This window comes from Desmodus rotundus, chromosome X (assembly GCF_022682495.2).
Source record: "Desmodus rotundus isolate HL8 chromosome X, HLdesRot8A.1, whole genome shotgun sequence".
In the NCBI taxonomy this organism is placed as follows: domain Eukaryota; kingdom Metazoa; phylum Chordata; class Mammalia; order Chiroptera; family Phyllostomidae; genus Desmodus; species Desmodus rotundus.
The window spans coordinates 15,465,276-15,490,723 of record NC_071400.1 but is presented as its reverse complement, the minus strand read 5'-3'; the positions used below and the strand labels follow the sequence as shown (position 1 = coordinate 15,490,723).

At 38.4% G+C, this 25,448-nt stretch overlaps 1 non-coding gene and 1 pseudogene across 1 annotated transcript; both read left to right on the top strand.

The window, feature by feature from the left end:
* The first annotated feature begins 557 nt into the window (after window positions 1–557).
* On the top strand, window positions 558–25,067 carry LOC112310274 (large ribosomal subunit protein eL20 pseudogene; annotated as a pseudogene).
* Window positions 14,854–14,987, top strand: LOC112310285 (U11 spliceosomal RNA). The gene has a single exon (XR_002975371.1). It is a non-coding gene; the product is annotated as a U11 spliceosomal RNA (small nuclear RNA).
* Window positions 25,068–25,448: the final 381 nt, after the last annotated feature.

The following is a 25,448-nucleotide window of genomic DNA, read 5'->3' as shown; positions in this document are numbered from 1 at the left end:
ATGGAAGAAACTTTTAGGAGTAAAACCCAGAAGTGTGGGTTGTTGATTAAATGGTGATGAGAGAAAGGGAGTCTAGGATGACTCTAAAGATCCTGTCCTAGTGTTTGGACATACGGCACAGGAAATACAGGAGAATGGGTGAGATTTTTAGGGAAGATGACAAATTACACTTAGAACATATTGAGCTGGTAGTGCTAGTAGACCAAATAGAAATGACCAGAGGTATCAGGGGAGCATTCTACATTGACAATATAGATTTGGGAATCATCAGGATAGATTTAAAACTATAAAAGCCAGAGAACCAATTAAGAGCACTCATTCTTGCAGTTCATGGAATTTAAAATGTTCTTGAAGGAAAATTGCCACTCAATGTAGTTCTAATCTTGGTTCATCGATATACCATTAAAAGATTCAATACAATATAGCATTATGGCAGGGCACTGGATTTATTAAAAAAAAACATGGGGTAGAGTTTCTGTTCATTTTATTTGTGGAATTATCTCATATTTAATATCCCTCAATATAATGTGAGAAACTGAACCTAGGAATAGGTCAACATGGAGAAAAAGCAAACAATATTTTTGCGGAATGCATATATCATTGTCATCGCAAGGTATGACCTAACATGAACAACAAGATGACTTATGTGGGCCAATGTGGGCATTATAAAAGGAAATCTCTGGCCTTTTTATCAAATTTAAAACTTCTACTTTGTAATATTGCCTGTAACTTTATGTAGCAAAGGAGCTTGTTCAATGAAATGCCAATGTATAGAATAATGTGGTTGAAAAGATGAAGTTCATATGAAGAGAAGTTTAACTTGGAGAGAAAGAACATGTATATGTTAAATACATCTGAGTCCTTCATTGCCTATCTACATATGTACACCAACAGCAATCATATAGGTGGATTATTGAGAGCATAATTAAACAATTTACATTTCATCTCATGATTTTCAAATAAATCTTATGAACTAGGTATATGGTTACTCCCATTCTATCAATGAAGAAATTGAAACTCAGAGAAATTGGTTAACATTTATGGAGTCCATAATTTCCAAAGCCTACATTTAATATCATACACGCAAATAGATATATTTATAAAAAATGTATGGCCTAATTACTTTTTATCACTGTCAAAGTAACCATTTCTAATTTTTCTGCTTGGTTCACAGTTCAAATGGATTCTTCTCTTTCTCTGAACAGTTATGAAATTAAATAAACAAAACATTGCTTTGACACACCTTCCTAGTATAACTGCCCTTTCTATGTAGGAATATCTCTTTGACATCTTTGGCATATGATTTTTAGTCTCTGCTCAAATACCTGCAGTGACTAGGACAAAAGGTCATCAATTCCAATGATTGGAAGCTGTGGCAGGTCCTCAATCTGTCTTTAAAGATTAACAGATCCATTCATGTTGTTGCAAATGGCCAGATTTTGGTCTTTTTATGGCTGTAAATATTCCTCCATGTGTGTGTCACATTTTCTTTTTTCATTCATCAGTGGACAATTAGCTTGTTTCTATGTCTTGGCAATTGTGAATAATGCAGCAATGAACATGAGGGTGCATATATCTTTTCAAAGTAGTGTTTTCATTTTCTTTGGATAAATGCCCAGAACTGGAATTGCTGGAAGATATGGTAGTTCTAGTTTTAATTTTTTGAAGAACCTCTATACTGTTTTCCATAGTGATTATACCAATTTACATTCCCACCAACAGTGCACAAGGGTCCCCTCTTCTCTACACCCTTACCAACATTTGTGATTTGACTTTTGAATATCCATCCTAACAAGTGTGAGGTGATGTCTCATTTTGGTTTTGATTTGCATTTCCCTAATTAGTGATGTTGAGCATCTTTTCCTAAACCTGTTGGCCATCAATGTCTTCTTTGAAAAAAATGTCTATTCAGATTATGTTATATTTTTTTCTTCTTCTGACTCTTCCGTAATACTAACTTTTGTTTGAGCCCACTTTCTGCTGAACTTACATTTTAGGATACTAGAAATATTTTTAAGGACTTATAACTTCAGAGTACCATAAAAGTAAAAAATCACCTTCTTATATATTTGTTTTTCACTAATGTGTCAGGAAAAAAGCTTTACTGTTAATAGTGAGAGTGGAGGATAGAACAAATTATGATGTTCTGTGCTGGTTTCAATCATAATGTAATTTATCTTTTAAACTAATTTGCGAATGAGGTGAACCTAACTGTCATGCTAGAAAATTAAGAGGGGAAAAAAACCCTCAGAAATGGACAGGTAAACATCAGTCAATTTGCTCATAGATAGAGGGAACAGACTGATGGTTGCCAGAGGGTAGGGTGTTTAGGGGACTGGGTGAAAGAGGTGAGTGGATTAGTAAGTACAAATTGGTAGTTATAAAATAGTCACAGGGATATAAAGTGCAGCATGGGGAATATAGTCAAAAATATTGTCATAACTATGTATGGTGTCAGGTGGGTACTGGAAATATTGGGGGATCGCTTTGTAATATATATGACTGTCTAACCACTATGCTGTACACCTGAAACCAATACAAAATAACATTGTATGTAAACAAAAAAAAAAGGAAGTCATGGGAATGGGTGTTGGGTAGGGCAAGGGAGAGCAAGGGGGGTGGGTAATGGGGACAACTGTAACTGAACAACAATGTAAAAAAAATTAAAAACAAAGGAAGTCAATCTGTCTTTGTAGACAATATCTTTTATATGGAAAATGCTAAAGAATCTACACACACACGCAAATGAGTGTTATTAAAAGCAATTTATGTTCAGCAAAAGTGCAGAACATAAAATGAACAAACAAAATTCAGTTGTAATTTTCTACAACAGTAATGAACAATCATTATTTTGTACATTGCCATCAGGTGTGACACCATTTACCTATCCTTTCATCTAGTCCAGGGGTGTCAAACTCATTTTCACCATGGACCACATCAGCCTCGCGCTTGTCTTCAAAGGGCCAAAATAATTTTAGGACTGTATAAATGTAACTACTCCTTAACTGTTAAGGAGTTGAAATTACATTCGGCCCTTTGAAGGCAAGTGCGAGGCTGCTGCAGCCCCCGGTAAAAATGAGTTTGACACCCCTGCTCTAGTCAATCATTTTTCTCTCTAGTTTGTAAGGCCATAGTAAAGTTCCTTCCTGAATGTAATCAGTAACTGTGTTAGTGTTGCTACTGTGTCAAACTGCTACAAACTAAAGACGCTTAAAAGAATGCAAATGTATTATCTTACAATTTTGAAGGTCTGAAGTGGACTTGGTTAAAATCAAGATATTGTCAAGGCTGAATTCTTCTGAGACTCCAGAGAAAATAACTCCTTGCCTTTTGCAGCTTTCAGAGTGCCAGTGTTCTTTGCCTAGTAATCCCTTCATCAATCCTGAAAGTACCATTCCAACCTCTGCTTCTACCATCACAGCCCCTCTCTGTCTGACCCTAACTCTACTGCTTTCTTTTTATAAAATTGATTACATTGGACTACCTGAATATTTCACATTAATCTCCCCACCTCAGGACATTAATTTAATCACATCTGCAAAGTACTTTTTGCTATGTAAATTAACATTTTCACAGATTCTAGGGTTCAGGATGTGAACATACTTGATGGGTCATTATTCAGCCAACCACAATACTTTTTTCTGAGTTCCACACATGTTGGTTCAACAGCATTCCAAGATTTACCAGTCTAGTTAGCCTTTCAAGGATTACCAACTGAATCCATTAATTTAACTGCAATGCATTGACTAAATCGATTGGAATATACCACAAATAACTGGACATGACAATTTCCTGAACCAAAGTTTGGACTCACACAAAGTGACTTCTCTATAGAGTTATAGTTTTTATTACAAGTACAATACTTGCTTATTGCTATTCACAATCTTGCCTGTTTGGGAACAATGCTTGCGATATTTCGCAGACTATATGCATTCATTAATGATTCTTTATATATATTTTCACCAAAATAATATCTTGATGGTATGTATTATTTACTTGTATCTTCCCATAATGAAATCAGTAATAATTTTGATTGGTGAATAGAACAAACTGATGCTTAAAAATTCATTTGAGCTATATTACAATCTGTATTTTCAGAGATACAGATAGGAGACAATGTAAATACTTTTCTATAAATTAATGCAATATACAAAACAGGAATGAATATATATATACATATATATATGTATATATATAAATATATATATATTTACATATATATATATGTAAAATTTCTGGACCCAAGCCCAGCATGGGGATGGGAGGTTCCTCCACACCAGAAGGGTGCCTGAGAATTCAACTCAATTTTGACACTATATCGACCCAAAAAAAGCATCAGATTCCAAACGTAAAGAGTTCAATCCTACAATTATACTCTGTAGATATACACACACGCTTCAGACACCAGATACAAGCCCAGGTTGTTACCTGTATTTCCGACCGACTCGTTATAAGTCAGGTTTCCACAATCCTCTTCTTGGGTTCAATTAATTTGCTAGAACAGCTCACAGAACTCAGAGACAACTAGTTTACTGTAAAAGGATCAGCCAGATGGAAGATATGTATATGGAGCCCTCTCCAAGGGACCCTCTCTCACAAAATCTCCAGGTATTCACAAACCCAGAAGCTCTCCAAACTCAGTCCTCCAGGGTTTTTATGGAGGCTTCCTTACATAGTTATAATAGACTAATTAAATCACTGAGTATTGGCAGATGAATTAAATCTCCAGCCCCTGCCCCCTCCCTGGAGGTCTGGGTTTGGAACTAAAAGTTCCAACCCTCTAATCACTTGGTTGGGTCTCCTGGCAACCAGCCCCACCTTCAGGTGCTTTCCAAAAGTCACCTCATCAACACAACAAAAGACACTTTTTATCATTCTCAACATTTAGGAAACTCCAGGAGTTCCAGGAGCTGTGAGCCAGGAATTGTGAAGGAAGCCAAATATATAAGTATTACACATATATATTTATATATTACATAAAATATACAATTCTTACAAATTACAATATCTATATCCATATCTATATCCATGTATCTACATTTCCTGCATTGAAAGGTGAAGACACAACCAGGTGTGGAAGAAAAGGAGGCACATGCGAAACCTGACACACTCAGGGGAGGCCCGCGAGGCAGCCTTATAAACTCAGAGACCTAAAGGAATCACATAGGATGGTCTGAAATTAAAACTTTATACCTAAAAGCAGTTCATGGTGGGTAATCATGTGCTAGGCTGGTATTTTTCCATAACAAAAGTCAATCTTTACCTTAACTGAGCCTGTCTGTTGTCTTTTTGCATCTGTGCTAACATACCTTTGGAAAGTCAAATTTCCTTTTTCCGGATGCATCAAAGCACAGGCACCTCACTCAGGGGAGACCACAAATGCCCTCATTGTTATTGTTATCATGTTAATTGTTGACTGTTAACTATCCTAGCCTCACCTGTGTAAAAAAAAAAGTATGTGTCTATTCATTTTACTTTTTATCCAATCCCAGAGGTTTCAGATGCTGCTTTGCTTTCTTCCACCTCCCTAAATCTATCACCAATGGATTTCATGCAACCCCCTCACATCCTCCCCTTTGATTCTGATGTATGAAATAAGTGGTAAAACTGTTATTTTGTGGAGCCCTTTCTCAATCCATGAGATTTAGCTTCCCAGAAACTCATCAGTTTGGCTCAAATTAACAAATAAAATTTGTTACAAGTTTGGATGTTTCTTAGGTTGACAAAACTAAAGTTGATTCTCAATATATAAAAGTAAATCACTTTTTCAGGAGTTCAGATTCAAAGTTTCATTAATACCTGTGACAATTACTAGTTGCAAATGTAAAAATATATACATGGTGAAGGAATCTTAGAGGTCTTCTGGCCTAAACTCTAGCTTCTCTCTTTGGGGTATCTACCCATTTAATAAATATGCCAAAGTGCATTCATTGAATATGCTGACTTAATAGGGCCAAAGACAGAGACTAAAGCAGGAAGAACCCCTTACAACTTTCTTGACAGAGCTTTGTTTGGACATTTCCTAAGAATGCTTGGGGTACTCTTAATTACCTCTGCCCTTCCCCCTGCTCTTCCTCCACTCCCACCCATTGCTGCTTCGCTGGCCAGGCTCTCTGCTTTCATTTACATATGTATCTGCTTGAACTGTTTTGATATGAAGGAGTCACTGAGGCTCTTTATTAAGCTTCAGTTTTATTCTGTGTCACTAAATCCAGAGGACAGAAATCTTTTTATAGACTGTGGACTCCACATTTCTATGATATCTTCACTGCAGCCTATAGCAACTGGGGATTTGTATTACCTTACTTTTTCTGTATATATCAAGACACATAATTTATTAATTTTTTAATGAAATGACACATATTGCTATTTCATTGTTTCTGTTTTTCTTTGTTTCCATTTGTCTCTCTAAACTGTGAGCTGAGAGGTTTCAGAGCCAGGCTTTGAAATGAGTCAGCTGTTTAGAGCTCAGACACTGAAAGAGGTTTCCGTAGCAACGGGAGAGGTGTGGGAAAGCCTTATGCACACTTAGCTTAAGAAGCAGGATTTACTGGCTAAGGCGCAAAGCTTCCCCTCTGTCCTGGAGTTATTTTCTTGGCACAAGGATACTTGGTTTTTGTTAGTTTTAAGCTAACATTCAAACATGGTAAAATTTCTTCTGAATGTAAACTTTGCATTTTGTGGAAATAAATACTGATATTAAATACATACTGTTTCGAAAATAACCATAGAACCAATAATGCCCCCTAAACGAAAGGAGCTAAGTTTTAGTCAGTAGTAAATAGCATAAGGCTCTTATTGTTCTTATCACAAACACACGCACTGTTACAGTGAATTCAATCTGGAAAATGTCTTGCCTCCACCCTTATCTATAAAGTGGTCCTTAAATACATAGAAAATATCTGACACCTAGCAGGTTCAGATATCTCTTCTTCCTAGAAGAGATTTCATCTTTTGGACAACCAATCAGTAGTTGATCTATGGCCAGCTGATTTGATTGGTTAAAATTGTACTAAGCAAGCCAAGACTTCTGATCTAATTAAATATTCCACTTAGCCCTAGGTAGTTGCACTGCAATACAGCTATTGGGTAGAAGTGAAAGAATCAGTGTATTTCCACACACGTTCTTGAATTTTGAAGAAGCAACTCTAAGGGCACTCCACTCCAGGAAACTCATTTTTTCTGTAATACAGAAGCCACACATTGCCTGGAATTTTGAAAACCATTAACAAAAGAATCAGTATATTTCCCCATTGAAGGACACTCCAGGAAACTCATCCTTCTGTAATACAGAAGCTACATATTGCTTGGCGTTTTGAAAATAAAGAACAAAAGGAGTTGTGATCTAAGAAATGTTGCAATTGGACCATGAGGGTACTTGTAAACAAATTCTGTTTGCAAAACACTCTATCTCAACCTAGAGCTACACATGGTAATTTTCAAGGCCAGGCTTCTCCTCCCATAATCTGTGGAGGTATGGTGAGAAGCTGGTTTATGAGTAATCATTCCTTTCTCTTTATTTCTGTTATCCTGTACACTCTTCTGTCCTCTATAGTCTGTTATCATCCTGAGGCAAGTAAGCTTTATCTCCTATACAGTCATTTTGTTGATTTCTAAAATAACCTCATAGACCTGATTGGTGTGTCTCAGTTGCTCAGACAGCGTTCTGCAAAGTGAAAAATCACTGGTTTGGTTCTCGGTCAGGGCACATGCCTGGCTTGCGGGTTCAGTCTGATCTGGGTGCATGGAAGAGGCAAACAATAGATGTTTCTCTCTCACATGGATGATTCTCTCCCTCTCTTTCTCCCTCCCTTCCTCTCTTCCTAAAAAATAAATACACTAAATCTTTAAAATGACCTCATAATTTTTAGCTAAAACCTGCCTCAAATTTGTGGTCATGATTAATTAAAATATTGAATTTTTTTAAAGTGGTCATCACTAAAAGCTATGTGGAAGTAGCAGTATATATGTAGCACACTAACTCTTATTTCTGCATTAATATAATAATATTAAAGTGATAGCTACAGACTCAGCAAGCTACTTTATTCAAGACAAATAGTGTCTCATGGTTCAAATGAAAGAATTTTTGTGTTGCTTTTCTTTTATTAGGTAGGCTCTAAATATAAAGAATGACTATAAAATAACTTTTCAAATATAAGTACCATTTTTACTACTGTTCCTGCTTTCCATCTTGGAAATGCTGAGATAGTGAAATTAACCCAAACCCCAATTACCAATCTGTTCGGTAATCAATATGTTTTTATAAAAATTCTCACCAGAGGATCTGTTTATTGACTTTAGAGACAGAGGAAGGGAGAGGAAGATAGACAGAGGGTAGGTAGAGAGGGAGGGTGAGAGAGAGAGAGAGAAAGAGAGGGAGAAACATCGATGTGTGAAACATTGATTGGTTGCCTCCCACAAGGGTCTCTAACAGAGGTGTGTGGGTGTATGGGACAACACTCCAACCAACTGAGCCACCCAGCCAGGGCAAGTAATTAATGTTTTAACAAATACATGACACATACTTTGTGCTGAGTACATGCTTGTTGAATGAATAAATAGATGAATGACTGAATGAACATCCCCAATTGTTTTTACCAGTCTCTCTCATGGACTCATCCTCCATCCAATCCTCTCAAGCTGGGAGTATTAACCAATTCATCATACTATGGCTTCACATATCATACGCATTTCCAATTTGATCTTTTCATTTGGCTCCCAGTGCTAATAGATCTGCCTGGATACTGGACATGTCTTCTTGACTTGTGAGCTCTTCTCCCCCAAATGCTTATATCCATAAGTGAACTCCCTTTTCCATAACTACCTCCTCCAATCAAATTCCATTCTATTTTGAATAATTCTGTCCCTGTAAAAAGTTTTATTTTCTTAAGCTATTCAGGCTTAAAACTTTCAATCATCTTTGGTGTTTCCTACTCATATAACTCTCATTCCATTAGGCACAAACTCTATCCATTTTCTTTCAAAATGACTGTCATTTTCAACCACATTATTTCTCTTCTCTATACTTGTTTCCAAATATTTATCCCCTCACCTGTGGATTACTGCAACAGCCTCCTAGCCAAGACCCCAGTTCCAAACTCTTCCTCATCCAAATAATCTCCACTGCTTTTCCTTTCTGCCGTCTCCTACAGCATTTCTAATTTGTCTCTCAGTTTAGCACTGAATCACTTAGTTTTACACTAGTCCTCTTTGCTGGGTGTAAAGCTTATTTCCACAATGTTTTATAAACCTAAAGGCATGAATAACACCTTAAACTAGCCTGTATTTCTTACAGCCCTGAGCACAGTGTGGCTACTCAAAAAACTAAGAAAGATATATGAGTAAAAAATAAATAGAAGGCAGAGTAATAGAAAGCAGACAAGAAAAGAATAAAATAATCAAAGAGGAAATAAAGGGGGGGTATGTGAAAATAACCTTATAGGAATGACATCTCTCAATCTTGTCCCACCCCTACCTCTCTATTCTACTGACCCCAGTGGAGCATTACCAGGCTTCTATTCTTTTTTATAAAACGTATTTATCTTTAGAGAGAGGGGAAGGGAGGGAAAAAGAAAGGGAGAGAAATATCAATGTGTGGTTTCCTCTCATGCCCTCCCTACTAGAGACTGGGCCAGCAACCCAGGCATGTGCCCTGACTGGGAATTGAACTAACAACCCTTTGTTTCACAGTCTGGCACTCAATCTACTGAGCCATACCAGCCAGGGTTACCAGGCCTCTATTCTTAACCTCCTTTGAATAATCTGAAAGGCAGGAAGCAATGGCAGAGGTGATCTCTTAGCCTTAGCATCAAAATAAGACCTGTAGCAGAGCTGATACCTTGGCTGGAATAGTAAATTTTGAGCTGGTTTTGAAAGACATTGGGAAATGAAGTGTCTTTGCTAAAGAAACCATAAAGCCTCTAATTTCTCTTGCTGGGACCACCACCAAAAGCTTTTAAGAATTTCATGTCTCTAGTTTCCTATACACTTCCACAGAACATCTCAAATAACAATGTCTTCTGCTTATAATACTGGGTTAACCAGTAGAGGTTTAGTTATGTTTCAGTAACATATAGCTCTAAAATCTCACAGATGCAAAAATTTATTCCTCACTCATGCAAAAAGTCATATGAAGGTCATTTGGGAGGTGGGATTTCCCTCCACTCAGTGACTCAAAGATAGATTCTCCTTCCATTTTATGCCACTATCTCAACATATTGTCTCCATGGTTACTAAGGAAGAGGAATAGAGAACTCAGAGATGGCAAACTCTTAATGCTTTGACTTAGCAGTGACACGTGTCACACCTACTCATAGCCCATTAACCAGAGTATTCACAGTCTTAACATAACTAAAATGATATTGGGCTCTAGAGGGTAGCACACAGAAAACTGCAAGATCACTAGTGTCTTCCACAGGCTTTAAGTTATCTAAACAATTTTGCATCTGTTTCTCCTTTATTTCCACAATTCTGTGAGGTCTCTGGAGCTGACAGCAGCTCCTTTGTAAAGATGTAGCAACCAAGGCCCGGAGGTGGCAAAGGTGACTTTTCTAGGGTTCCAAATTTAACTAGCAACAGAGATGGAATTAGAAACCAGGAATTCTTTGTGCTTTAAACAATTTCCTCCTGAAAGAAAAAAAAAATCAAGGGCCAGGAGCAAGCCAATAAAATAATGATGCTCAACTTACTTCATACGCAGCCACTTTCAGCCAAATAAAAAATACTTCTCTTCAGAATGTGTTAATAATAACTTTTAATTATTTTTTAAAATTTTTTATTGTTATTCAATTACAGTTGTATGCCTTTTCTCCCCATCCCTCCACCCCACCCCAGCCAAACCCACCTCCCTCCCCCACCTCCACCCTCCCCCTTGATTTTGTCCATGTGTCCTTTATAGTAGTTCCTCTAATGCCCTCTCCTCACTGTCCCGGCCCCACTCCCCCCTGGCTATTGTTAGATTATTCTTAACTTCAATGTCTCTGGTTATATTTTGTTTGCTTTTTTCTTCTGTTGATTATTTTCCAGTAAAGGTGAGGTCATATGGTATTTGTCCCTCACCAACTTTTAAAACATTTATTCAGAATATATTTTATTTTATATTTTAAGATTTTATTCATTTATTTTTACAGGGAGGGGAAGGGAGGGAGAAAGAGAGGAAGAGAAACATTAATGTTGATTGTCTCTCGCGCACCCACTACTGGGGACCTGGCCTGCAACCCAGGCACGTGCCCTGATCAGGAATCAAACCAGTGACCTTTCAGTTCTCAGGCTGATGCTTTATCCACTGAGCCACACAAGCCAGGGCTATTTGGAATATATTTTAAAGAAATTATCATATATTTGGCTGTTTCTAACTAAGCCATGGACTTCCTTATACTGGCAAAAAAGAAAAGAAAATCTCTATTGGCCAAAAGCAAAGTGTACCACAAAGCCGTTTAAAGGAAATATTAGAGAAAAAAAAAAATGTTGTTGAACTGAAAGGAAATGCAATCAGAGAAAGATTAATATTAAATATGTGATCTTGTGTCATGGTCATTTGATATTACACACACACCCATGAATATACTATATGCCATACAGATAATTGATTAAGTAGACTTCCAAATAATGTACATGTCCCAGCCTCAATTTATTACTATGATTCTCCCTGTACTCATCTCTCCTATACTAATATGCCCCTGATGTAACATGTCACATTGTGTTGCCTTGATGTGTTTGTCTCTTCCCTTCACCCAATTTTTGAAGACAATGATCATGTATTATCGTTTGTTACCATCACAATACATAGGGAAATACTCTTGCTTCTCTTGTTCCCCCTTTGACAGTTCCTCAGCTTTAGTTAATCACTTCCATGTTCCTCAATGCTCTGCCCTAGGTCTTATTTTCTTCTTAATCTATACTCTCCTCTTGGGAGATGTCATCTATCCCCATGAATTTAAGTACCAACTATATTGTAATGATAACCCAATCTCTGACTCTAAGTGTTAGATCCATCACTCATGTCTAGAGGACCTCTCCTCTGCTCCTGGAACTCAACATATTTCCAGCTGACCCAATTATCTTCCTTACCACCCAAAACAGCCACTGCTCCTATATTCCCTAGCTCTTTGAATGCCACCACTATCTAACCAGTGACTCAAGCCAGATATCTAGGAGTCATTTCTCCTCCTTCCTATTATCCACCATAATCAATCAATCGCCAAATCCTGAACTCCCTTATTTCTTAAATCCATAAAATTTCTTTCCATCTTTACTTCCACTACATTAATCATGACACTATCACCTCCCAACTGGAGTACTCTTAATATTTCCTCTGCTATGCCATTTTCCATACATCAAAGAAAAGGATTTTTCTAAAATACCAGTATGACCTTGTCATTGCCATATGTAAAAGTAATCAGTTATCTCTTATTATTAGGTGCTTTGAGTACACTAAGATGAAAAAATATGATTTTTATTTTTTTAAAGATTTCACTTATTTATTTTTAGAGAAGGGGGAAGGGAAGGAGAAAGAGAGGGAGAGAAACATCACTGTGTGGTTGCCTCTCACACACCCCCTACTGGGGACCTGACCTGCTACCCAGGCATGTGCCCCCACCAGGAATCGAACTGGTGACCCTTCGGTTCACAGGCCAGCGCTCAATCCACTGAACCACACCAGCCAGGGCTGATTTTTACTTTTTAGGAGCTTCAAATTTAGATGTTAGCTTTATGGACTCAATGTTTATGTCCCTCCAAATTCATATCTTGAACCCTTATCCCAATGTGATGGTAATAGGAGGTGAAGCCTTTGGGAGATAATGAGATCATGAGAGTGAAGCCCTCATCCATAGGATTAGTGCCGTTATAATAAGAGGTCAAATAGCTACTAGCTCTCTTTCAGTCATGTCTTGTGAGAACACAATGCGAAGTCAGCAGTCTACAACCCAGAAGAATCCTCATTATAACCCAACCATGCTGGCACCACACTGATGTCAAACTTCCAGTCTCCAGAAGTGTGATATATAAATTTATGTCGTGTTTATAAACTGCTCAGTCTATGTTGCTTTGTTATAGAATCTGAACTAAGACAGGGGAAGATTGAAAAATATAGTCTAAATTCAGTTAAGGTTTTTGGATATAAATACCAGAACAAACTCTGGCTCACTTAATAGGGAAACATCTATTGAAAGGATATTGGATAGGTGACAGAACCAGTAGGAAGTCTGGCAAAGTAGGTTCAGAAACACTCAAGAACCAAAAGAAACTAGGCAGTGAGAAATACAGGAGCAGCTGGTGTTGGCAACATTACCACTGGCCACTTGATTCTACTACCTCAATGAACAAGCTCTAATTTTCCCTGTTTCTTTGCATGACTCTCTCAGAATTCAAAGTCCTTGGAAGGAGTACTCAATTGGTAAAGCCTAGGTTATATACATACATGACCGGGTGCCAGGAAGAAAAAGGTACTTCAGTACCTGAGCACTTCAAACTCCACGATGGAGATGGAGCCCTAATTCCCACCAAGACTCACAAGAGTCAGATACTCTCAGAATAGAATGGTTGTTTAGGTATTAGGAAGCCAAAAAATGACACTGTGTATGAATATAATCAAGTTTATAATCCTTATCCAAAAACCTTAGAAACAGATATAGTTCAGAATTTATAAATTTTCAGACTTAGAACAGTACTAAGATCTATACACTGCCTTTTAAACAACACCCTGAGTGAGATTTGGGGCAATAGTTCATTGTTAAACACATTTATCTTTCTGAACTAAAACACATGAATATTAACACTAAACTGAGATAAATACAGTAGTCCAGAAATATTAAATGAAAAATTCCAGAGATAAACAACTCATACATATGAAATTGCACACCCTGCCCTCTGTCTAGCCAAGTTCCACTTGGAACATGAATAATCCTTTTGTCCAGTGTATCCAGGATGTATACACTACCTTCCTGTTAGTTACTTAGTAGCCATTTAGGTTATCAAATGGACCGTTGCAGTATCTCAGTGCTTGTGTTTAAGTAACCATGATTTTACAGGCATATCTCAGAGATATTGCAGGTTTGGTTCCAGACCACTGCAATAAAGCAAATATCCCAATAAAGTGAGTCACAAAAATGTTTTGGTTTCCTGGTGCATATAAAAGTCATTATGTCTAAAAAACAATGTACATACCTTAATTTTAAAATACTTTTTGCTAAAAAAATGCTAACCATCATCTGAGTCTTCAGGGAGTCAATCTTTTTGTTGGTGGAGGGTCTTGCCTCAATGTTGATGTAAATGCAGTATCTGTACAATAAAGCAAAGGGCAATAAAATGAGGTATGCCTGTACCTCATTTTATTGCAATGAGGCACCATATAATGGCACCAAAGCACAAGAATGGTGGTGTTTTGGATATGCCAAAGGGAAGTTATAAAATGCTTTCTTTAAGTGAGAGGTGACTACAGAACAATAAGGTATTTTGAGAAATACCACATTCACATAACTTTTATATTACAGTATATTGTTAGAATTGTTCTATTGTTATTAATTATTGTTGTTAATCTCTTATCATGCCTACTTTATAAATTAAAATTTATAATAATTTTATAATACCTATAAATTTTATAGGTATGCATGTAGAAGGAAAATATAGTATATACAGGATTCGGTACTATTCCTGGTTTCAGGCATCCACTGGGGATCTTGGAACATATCACCCACAAATAAGTGGGGACTACTATAAAAACTAGAGCAAGTCTCAAATCACATCAGGTTAGGTTTTATTACTAAATAAGATCAGGTGAGTTCTGGCTTTTTAAATAAATTTTGAAAAATTTTCTATTATCATAGCTTTGGGGATTTGAGAATTTCAAGAAAGAAAAAGGACTTCTGTCATGACTGGTACACGTAGGGCAGCTTGATTGCTCTACGTGCAGAATCGACATCAAGAGATTTCGGAAGTGTAATTGTTTGGTACCTGGGCAGCTAGTGATCATTGGTCCTGGCGCCCACCAAAACAAAACAAAACCAAACAAAAAAACAAAAACAAAAAAAAAAAGAAAGAAAGAAAGAGATGATTGGCCTATTGGTATTAGTACCATAAAAAATTCATGAAAATTTTTGGAGAAAGGAAAGTTGATATTCTGAAGGGATCACAGATAACTTACTGAATAATGAAACCAATCTAATATAAAGAACACAAAATTTGAATAAACCTGAATGTGAGGAAGGGCATACATATTAGAACACATAGCATGAGAAAACAAAATAAACGTGGATGGAAAAACAAGGAAATGTGAAGAATAGCTTAGGTCAAGTTTCAGGGTCTGTGAAGGCAAAGAACAGGATATATCTTTGAAAGGTAGAGCAAATCATAGAGAGCCTGATCAAGTAGTTAATTTTAGTCTTCTGACAATGGGGAATCATTGACAGTTTTTGAGTATGGAATTTGTAAGATCAGAGCTCTGCTTCTGGAAGCTTAATCTGGTTGTATTGTGTTATTTTCAAATAATTTATATAGATAAGTTTTATCTGATGTCACAGAAGGTGTTTAATTTATACAATTGAAATCCATTTTCTATTGTCCTTGTCTCAGCAAAGATAAACAGCCACTCAACACCACCAGGTCAATATTCCCATACTTACAGAACATTTTCAATTGCCTACTAAGAAGTATTGAACAATTGTCAGGACACTTGTGAGGAACTATGTTATTAGTGTAAGGTAAATCACAAATAAACATGTAATGCAGAATACTGGACTTTAATATTAATATTTAACCACTTCTTCAGTTGTTGCTTTTTAAAAATATTTTACTTATTTTTAGAGAGAGGGGAGGGAGGTAGAAAATGAGGTAGAGAAACATGGATGTGTGAGAGAAACATTCACTGGTTGCCTCTTGCTTACCCCCAACTGTGGATCTGTAACAGTAGCATTCAGGCTCATGACTTTCCAGGCATAGCTTTATTTTTTAAAAGATTTTATTTATTTATTTTTAGAGGAAGGGGAAAGGAGGGAGAAAGAGAAGGAGAGAAATGTCAATGTGTGGTTGCCTCTCACACACCCCATACTGGGGACCTGGCCTGCAACCCAAGTATGTACCCTGACTGGGAATCGAACTGATGACCTTTTGTTTTGCAGGCCAATGCTCAATCCACTGAGCCACACCAGCCAGGGCTGTTGCTTATTTTGTTTAATGACCTGATATCAGTATGCCAGATGATGATCAAATAAGTTAATTACAATTAGTCTATGTGAGAAACATAGTTAAAGAGAAGATCAACTCCAACAAACATTTATTATGCATTCAGTGGGACCCAGATATTATCCTAGACAATTTCTGAACCTGATACTCGTGTCAAGAGTGAACTATTTCTTCACTGTGCACCAAGAAACCATTCTCTCTCCATTCCCTCTTTACCCCAAATTATACCCTCCTTTCTTGGATACAAAACAAAACTTCCATTTTTGATGCTATTTTGTCCTTAGCAGCAGGAATAGGTGGCTTTCATTTCAAAGTATCTCTAATTACAGCTGCCACAGAAATCAGAGTGGCTCTGTATCAAAGACGGTAGGCTGCCCAGAGCTGACTAGCAGCCAAAAGCACAAAAGAAATGCATTCTCAGCACTTTTTTATTAGCCCATTATTTCCCACTAAGTGTGAGATATAAAGGCATCTTCATGACCTCAACCCTCACTATTGCATTTGGCTCCATAGTACTGTCCTCCCTATAAGCTGTTACCTGCAGATTCTTCCATGACACACATAGACCAGTTACGGTTGAGATTAAACTGCAGAATATTTTTCTCTGTGGGCTAGAACATTTCCAGGAATTAAGAGTTTCAAAACCTGGCCAGGTAGCTTAGTTGGTTGGAGTATTGTCCTGATAGGCCAAGGTTGCGGGTTCGATAACTGGTCAGGGCACATATAAGAACCAACCAATGCAAAAAACCAAGATGGCGGCATAGGTAGACACACTGCGCCTCCTCGCACAACCAGAACTGACAGAGAATCGAACGGCAAGGAAGTCAGACACCAAGGAAATAAAAAATAAACATTCATCCAGACCGGTAGGAGGGGCGGAGACGGGCAGCCCTGGCAGAGAGGATGCGCGTGGCCGTGGCGGGACCGAGACTGGCGGGGTGTGGGATGAACAGCGCAGGCAGTCCAACCACTAGCAGACCCTGCGGCCCCACATTCATTTGTACAGATAAACCGAGAGGGCCGGACTCAGAGTGGCGGAGAACGGGGCAGGCAGAGCGGTGGGTAGCACCCCGCAGCCCCACATTCATTTGCGCACAGATAGATAAACCGGAAAAACGGCAGGGAGCGAAGCAGGCCGCGCAACCCAGGGCTCCAGCTCGGGGAAATAAAGCCTCAGACCTCTGATTGAAAGCGCCCGTGGGGGTTGGGGCGGCAGCAGGAGACACAGCCTCACAGGAGAGGTCATTTGAGAGACCCACAGGGGCCTAGAGTGTGCACAAGCCCACCCACTCAGGAACCAGCACCAGAGGGGCCCAGTTTGATTGTGGGTGGCGGAGTGAAGAATTGGAATCCAGAGGAGAGTGAAGCGGGCGCCATTGCTCCCTCTTGGCCCCTCTCCCACATATAGCATCACAGCACAGTGACCAGCGTTACCCCGCCCCAGAACACCTAAGGCTCCGCCCCTTTAAGTAACAGACAGGCCAAGACCAAAAAAAAATGGCCCAAATGACAGAACACTTCAAAGCTCCAGAAAAAACACAACTAAGCGAGGAAGAGATAGCTAACCTATCGGATGCACAGTTCAAAACACTGGTTATCAAGATGCTCACAGAATTGGTTGAATCTATTTGAAAACCAGATGAAAAAATGAAGCCTATGCTAAGAGAAACAAAGGAAAATGTACAAGGAACCAATAGTGATGCGAAGGAAACTGGGACTCAAATCAATGGTGTGGACCAGAAGGAAGAAAGAAACATCCAACCAGAACACAATGAAGAAACAAGGATTCAGAAAAATGAGGAGAGGCTTAGGAACCTCCAGGACATCTTGAAACGTTCCAACATCCGAATTATAGGGGTGCCAGAAGGAGAAGAGGAAGAACAAAAAATTGAAAACTTATTTGAAAAATAATGAAGGAGAACTTCCCTAATCTGGCAAAGGAAATAGACTTCCAGGAAGTCCAGGAAGCTCAGAGAGTCCCAAAGAAGCTGGACCCAAGGAGGAACACACCAAGGCACATCATCATTACATTACCCAAGATTAAACGCAAGGACCTACATCCAAGATTACTGTATCCAGCAAAGTTATCATTTAGAATGGAAGGGAAGATAAAGTGCTTCTCAGATAAGGTCAAGTTAAAGAAGTTCATTATCACCAAGCCCTTATTATATGAAATGTTAAAGGGACTTATCTAAGAAAAAGAAGATCAAAAATAGGAACAGTAAAAATGACAGCAAACTCACAGTTATTAACGACCACACCTAAAACAAAAACGAGAGCAAACTAGGCAAACAACTAGAACAGGAACAGAAACATAGAGATGGAGATCACATGGAGGGTTGTCAATAGGGGAGTGGGGGGGGAGAGGGGGGGAAAGGTACAGAGAATAAGTAGCATAGATGATAGGTGGAAAATAGACAGGGGGAGGGTAAAAATAGTGTAGGAAATGTAGAAGCCAAAGAACTTATAAGTATGACCCATGGACATGAACTATAGGGGGGGGAATTTGGGAGGGAGGGGGTGGGCAGGATGGAGTGGAGTGAGGGGGGGGGAAATGGGGCAACTGTAATAGCATAATCAATAAATATATTTTAAAAAAATGTTCTAAAAAATAATGGAAATTTTTAATATGTAAAGATTGAGAATAAATCTTAACAGCCCTTTCACTCCATCTTTACAACAACAACAACAAAAAGAACCAACCAATGAATGAATAAATAAATAGAACAACAAATCAATGTCTCTCTTTCTCTCTTCCTCTTCCTCAATCAATCAATAAAAGTTTTAAGAATAAGTTGTTTTAAAAGTTTATATTTCTCCAATATCATTAAAATACTATAAAATCCATCCATTCAAATCCCATAATCCTTCCCTATCTCCAACTAATTCTCCAAAGTCACTCCACTTTTTTTTTTAAAGATTTTATTTATTTATTTTAGGTGGGAGGAAGGGAGAGAAAGAGACGGAGAGAAACATCAATATGTGGTTGCCTCTTGCACACCCCCTGCTGGGGACCTGGCCCGCAACCCAGGCATGTGCCCTGACTAGGAATAGAACCCATGACCCTTTGTTTTGCAGGTTGGCACTCAAAACACTAAGCCGCACCATGCAAGGTTTTTCTACATTTGTTAAAGATTTAATTAATTTATTTTTAAAGAGAGGAGAATGAAGGTAGAAAGAGAGGGAGAGAGACATGAATCAGTTGCCTCTTGCATGCCCCCTACCCAGGCATGTGCTCTGACCAGGATTTGAACCAGGGACCACTGAATCACACCAGTCAGGGCTCTACATTCTTTTTTAGGAACTTCCCTTGCTATCCAAGATCCATTTAATATCTATATGCTGATGGCTTCAATATTTTTTATTTCTGAAGCAAATCTCTCCTCAGACCTCCAGAAACCTTTCAGTCCCTCTATCTACTTGATATTCAATTTTTAAAGGTATTTCAAACTCAATTTTTCTTTTTTTTTAACATTTTTTATTGTTGTTCAAGTACAGCTGTCTCCATTTTCACCCCACCATGTCCCCCTGCCCCCCCCTGAAACCTACCCCCTTTGGTTTTGTCCATGTGTCCTTTATTCATGTTCCTTGATGGCCCAAACTCAGTTTTTCTTCATGATCTTCCCTTACCAGCTAGATCCTCTTCCAATATGCCATGCCTCGGTGAATATTTCCACTTTCCATTTAGTTTGGTAAGTCAAAAACTTAGGAGTCAGTTCTAATATCTATTCCCTCAAATTTTGTATTTAATCTACCCCAAAGTCCTGTCAATACCACCAGCTAATATTTCTGAAATCTATCTCTATTTCTCCCTCTCTACTTATTTCCCCCTGGCTTAAACCATGAACCTATTTCATCTGGATTACTATAATTTACTTTGCACATAGCAGACATATTACAATGTTAATGGTGCCCTAAGGAGTTGCTCAACTCAGCAGTTCTCAAGCCACTGGAGGGGAGTAAAATCAGGATATCACGACCAGAAGTCAGTTACTGGCACTGTAGAGGAGAGATGCTCATCTTCAAACAGACTATTGTGAATGACACACACCTCTCTCTGTGGAAGAGTCTAAGATCACAGTTGATATAAAAATATTAATACAAGACTAAGTAGGACTAAGTAGGAAGTAAGACTCAACAGCTGAGAAGCCTGGATTTTTTTCTGGGGAGAAATTGGCTTGCACCCATGACTCAGAACAATCTTGAATCTGCTTTTGAGAATGCAACTTGGCCATCTTAGAAGCTCATACTCAGAAGTGGCATTTGTTTTTCACAAAGGTCTGCTCTATGTCCTGGACTTATTGAGGTATGTCTGCTAAATTCAGTTCTCTAGGAGAAGAAAAAGGATGAACAGAGAGATGTAGATGAAGGTAGGGATAAAGGGAACAGAAGTTCAGTACTGGAAAAGAAATGGATGCATAAAATGATGTAAACATTGAGAAAAAGTTTTACCCATAGCTACCTCTGTCCTTTTGCAAAATCGCAAAATCAAACTCATCATACATTTCTAATTAGATGTGAATCTACAGTAATAGTAGTGTTCATCTCTTACCACTATCACCTCCCTTATTCCTTTTCAGTTACATTGTCTCTGTTTTCCTGGAATATACTAGACTTGCTCCAGCCTTAGATTTATACTTTGTGTTGCATCTGCTTGCCCCCATCTTCCTTCCAGGTATCCTCATCACTTTTTCTTTCATTTCCTTCATGTCTTTGCTCAGACAATATTTTATCAGAGAAGTCTTCCCTAACGTCCCCCACCTGCACTTACTAATCCTCCTTGTTGTCTATATATCCCCAGTGAGGAAGTTAACTTCAGAAGTTAACTCCCTCTCTCATACTTCACATCTCTCTCTCTCTCTCTCTCACGTGCACGTGCATGCGCGCACACACATACCCCTTTGGTAGCTACAGCATGTTTATATTGAAGTATAATTGACATATAACATTATATTAGTTTCAATATAATGAACCCCTTTGGTTCAGCTGTACAACATAATGATCTGATATTTGCATATATTGTGAGATAATCACCACAGTAAGTCTAGTTAACATCCATCGCCACAGTTACAGAATTTTTCTTGTGATGAAAAATTTTAAGATCTGCTCTCCTAGTAACTTTCAAATATACAATACACTACTGTTAGCTATAGTCATCCTTTACATGATATCTCCATGACTTTATTTTGTAACTGGAAGTTTGTACCTTTTGATGCCCTTCAGTCACTTTGCCTATCCTCCACCCCCTGCCTCTGGAAACCACCAATCTGTATCTATGAGTTTGGGTATTTTTTTAAGTGAGATCATATGGTATTTCTATTTCTCACTACAGCATTAGAAAACAATAGCAGATTTATAGTAGGTACATAATAGATATTTTTATATGAAAAAATAAGTAATCTGCCCTGGCTGGTGTGGCTCAGTGGATTGAGCACCCGACCATGAGGCAAAGGGTCACTGGTTCCATATACACTTGGGGCACATGCCTGGGTTGTGGGCCAGGTCTCCAGTAGAGGGTGTGTAGGAGGTGACCACACATTGATATTTCTCTCCCTCTCTCTAAAAACAAATAAATAAACTCTTCTTTAAAAAATAAGTAATCTGATGCAACCCAGTGATAAAATATCCTAGCGAAAATATTTTCTATTGCAGCAGCTGGTGTGGCTCAGTGGATTGAGCACTGGCCTGCAATCCAAAGGGTTGCCGGTTTGATTCCCAGTCAGGGCACATGCCTGGGTCGTGGGCCAGGTTCCCTGGCGTAGGGCATGTGAGAGGCAACCACACATTGATGTTTGTCTCCCCCTTTCTCTCTCCCTTCCCCTCTGTCTAAAGATAAATAAAATATTTTTTAAAAAATATTTCCTATTAATTACTAACAAATACTAACCAAAAAAGTCACACATACTTAAGCAGCATCAATCTGTTTGGGTAGAATCCAGGAACTATGACAGTCTCTGCCAACACCCACTCAGAAACCTTTTGCCCCATCCATCTGCTCAATGTATCTATTCATGTATTTGCCTTTTGGCTTTGTTTTCAGTCCCATCTAAACCTTTTTCGTGTCCAAAAGAAGAGGCATCTCAGTGTCTAGTACATATTTAGCCTTTTTCTGCTCAAGACTTTGTGTTATTTCTTCTCCAGGCATTCTGAACCACAGCCTCTTCTCCACAGTGGTTATCCCACAGCCAGGCCACCTGCTGGGCTCACCACATTGCTCAGCTCAAACAGGTTCAGATTTTCTATAGGCTGAGTTAAGCACCTGTCTCATACTGGAAATGTAGGAACAGAGTCGTGTGTGGGCAGTACAACTGTGAGAACTACTTTTTGAGCTACTTGAGGAGCTGTTTGAGTAGTTATGTTTATGACAGTAAGCAGCATAAGATTGTATTCACGCTCTCTGAAGTCTAGAAAAAAATACTAAGAACTGAGTTTTTCAGAATTTAAAAATAGAAACGTACACGTATTTATACAGAACAAAAATAAAGCACTAATGATTCTACTGAGATTATACTGGGGTTTTTTCCTGTGAAGATTTTGCATGAAACATTTTCTAAACATGGGTAAATCAGACTGGCAGACAGAATAACAGGAAATGTAATTCTCATGCAATGGTTAAATGGCTATGGGAGCTCCATGAAATTTATACTAGAATCATATTCAGGGCCTCCACCTCCTAACTTCTTCAGGGTGATTTTTCCAACAGATGACATTAATTTAGGACACAAGAAATAAAAATATCTCCTAGTTTATTTTAGGTTTTATAGTTGGAATAGTTTTATCACCAATCACAGATATAGCATGGTACAGTTAAGAGAACTGAAATGAGAACCGGGATTTAGTTAGTTTTTAAGAAAATGGTGTTCCACCTTAAGCAAGTTTCGTAATCTCTCTGAATCTCAGTTTCTTAATCTGGGCAATGATTTAGTAACAATGGTTCTTAATGGAGGGCTTTACAATAGCCCCAGTTGGTACTTTGGAAATGGACACTAGCATTTTTTGGAATTTAGCAGGCGGGTGCCAGTGACACTAAAAGCCCTACAATGTGCATGATAATCCTGCACAATGAAGAATAATCTCCCTCAAAATGGCACTAGTGCTCCTCTGGGGAAACACTGGGCTGGGTGATTTTTAAGGTCTTTCCAGATCTCACATTCTATGATCCTGGGGTACTGAGTCTCTTAGAGTCTTTATGTTAATATGTAAACTATTAACACTTGGAACCAATAAAATCACCTTTAAAATGACTTTTCTTTTAGATGTGATATGAAATTTCAACTTTTCTTACAGCCAATAAATTATCTTGGGGAGAAATATATACTATGATACAAATAGCATAAAAGATGAGAAGAGGAGAAAATGGATCTTTATATGTATTTCAAGGTTTGTACATATATCTGTGAAGCAATAAAATATTAACCCTAAGTACACTATTAAAAGTCAAGGATGTACCTGGCTGCTGTGGCTCAGTGGTTGAGTACTGACCTGCGAATCAAAGGGTTGCTGGTTCAATTCCTAGTCACAACACATGCCTAGGTTATGGGTCGGGTCCCCAGTAGGGGACACATGAGAGGCAACTACACATTGATGTTTCTCGTTCTCTCTAAAAATAAATTTTAAAAAATTTACATTAAATGTTGGTGGTACATAAACACTCCAATTAAAATGCAGAAGTTGTTGGGATGGATAGAAATCAACACCAAAGTATATGCTACAGACTAGAGATCCACTTTAAATGTACAGATACAAATTGAAAGAATATGGATAGGAAAAAGGTGTGTGATATAAAAGCACACAAAGAAAGGCAGAGGGCACTATATTATCAGATAATATAGACTTCAATAAGGGTATTACCAGAGATTAAAGAGGGGCATTTCACAATAGAAGAGGGAAGGTCAATTCTTTAGGAAGGTGTAACAACAATAAATCTTTATGCACCTTTTAAAAAATTTTTATTTATTTATTTTTGGAGAAGGGAAGGGAGAGAAAGAAACATCAATGTGTGGTTGCCTCTCATGCACCCCCTACTGGGGACCTGGCCCACAACCCAGGCACGTGCCCTGTCTGGAAATTGAACTTGCAACCCTTTGGTTCACAGGCTGGCGCTCAATCCACTGAGGCACACCAGCTAGGGCTTTATGCACTTTTCAACAGAAATTCTAAATAATGAACAAATTTGACAAAGTAAATAGAAAACGTGATACTGTCATAATCATATCTATAGATTTTAACGTTCCTTTTTCAGTAATTGAAGAACAAAACAAGAACCAGTAAAGATACAGAAGACTTCCTTCGTTTTGTGGATGGTGGCGAACACATAGAGAACATTTTGAAGGCCTGGCACTGACAGAGTACAAGGTGGTGGGGTGCAGCCTGCCCAACCCTAAGTGCCACACACCTCCCCTCTTCTGTATGTGCATCTTTGCACCTAACCATGTCGTTACCAAGTCTCACTGCTGGTACTTTGTGTCTCAACTGAAGAAGGTAAAGAAATCTTCAAGGAAAATCGTCTGCCGTGGGCAAGTGTTCGAAAAATACCCACTTTGGGTGAGGAGCTTAGGTATCTGGCTGAGTTACGACTCGCCTGGTGGGACCCACAACATGTACCAGGAGTACCGGGACCTGACAAACCGCAAGCAACATCACCCAGTGATACCGAGACATGGGGGCCTACCACCATGCCCACGCCCACTCAATCCAGATCATAAAGGTGGAGGAGATAGCGACCAGCTAGTGCTGGTCTGGCAGTCAAGCAGCTCCATGACTCCAAGATCAAGTTCCCACTGCCCCACCAGGTCTTTCATTGTCAGCACAAGCCATGCTTCACCACCAAGGTGCCAACACCTTCTTTCAGAAGCAGGGCCTCTCTGTCCCCTGGTTTGCCCAAATAAACTCCTCGGGAAAACTGGGTGCTCAGGAAAAAAAAGATATAGAAGATTTATAGAACTTCTGTCCACCACTTTGAGGTGATATTTATAGAACACTGTACCTTACAATTGTACAGTACATATTCCTTTCAAGTGTAGAGAGACCAATGTCTGGAACAAAAAGAAAAATACAATGCATTTAACAGCACTTAAGTCTTACAGAGTTATGTTCTTTGATCACAAGGAAGTTAAATTACAAATCAATAACAATAATGTATCTAGAAAAAGAAATAAATACTTGGGAATTAAACAACTTACTACTAAATGACCAGGAGAAGAAAGACGAAACCACAAAGGAAATTAAAATATATTTTGAACTCGATCTAAGGAGAAGCTCGGAAGATG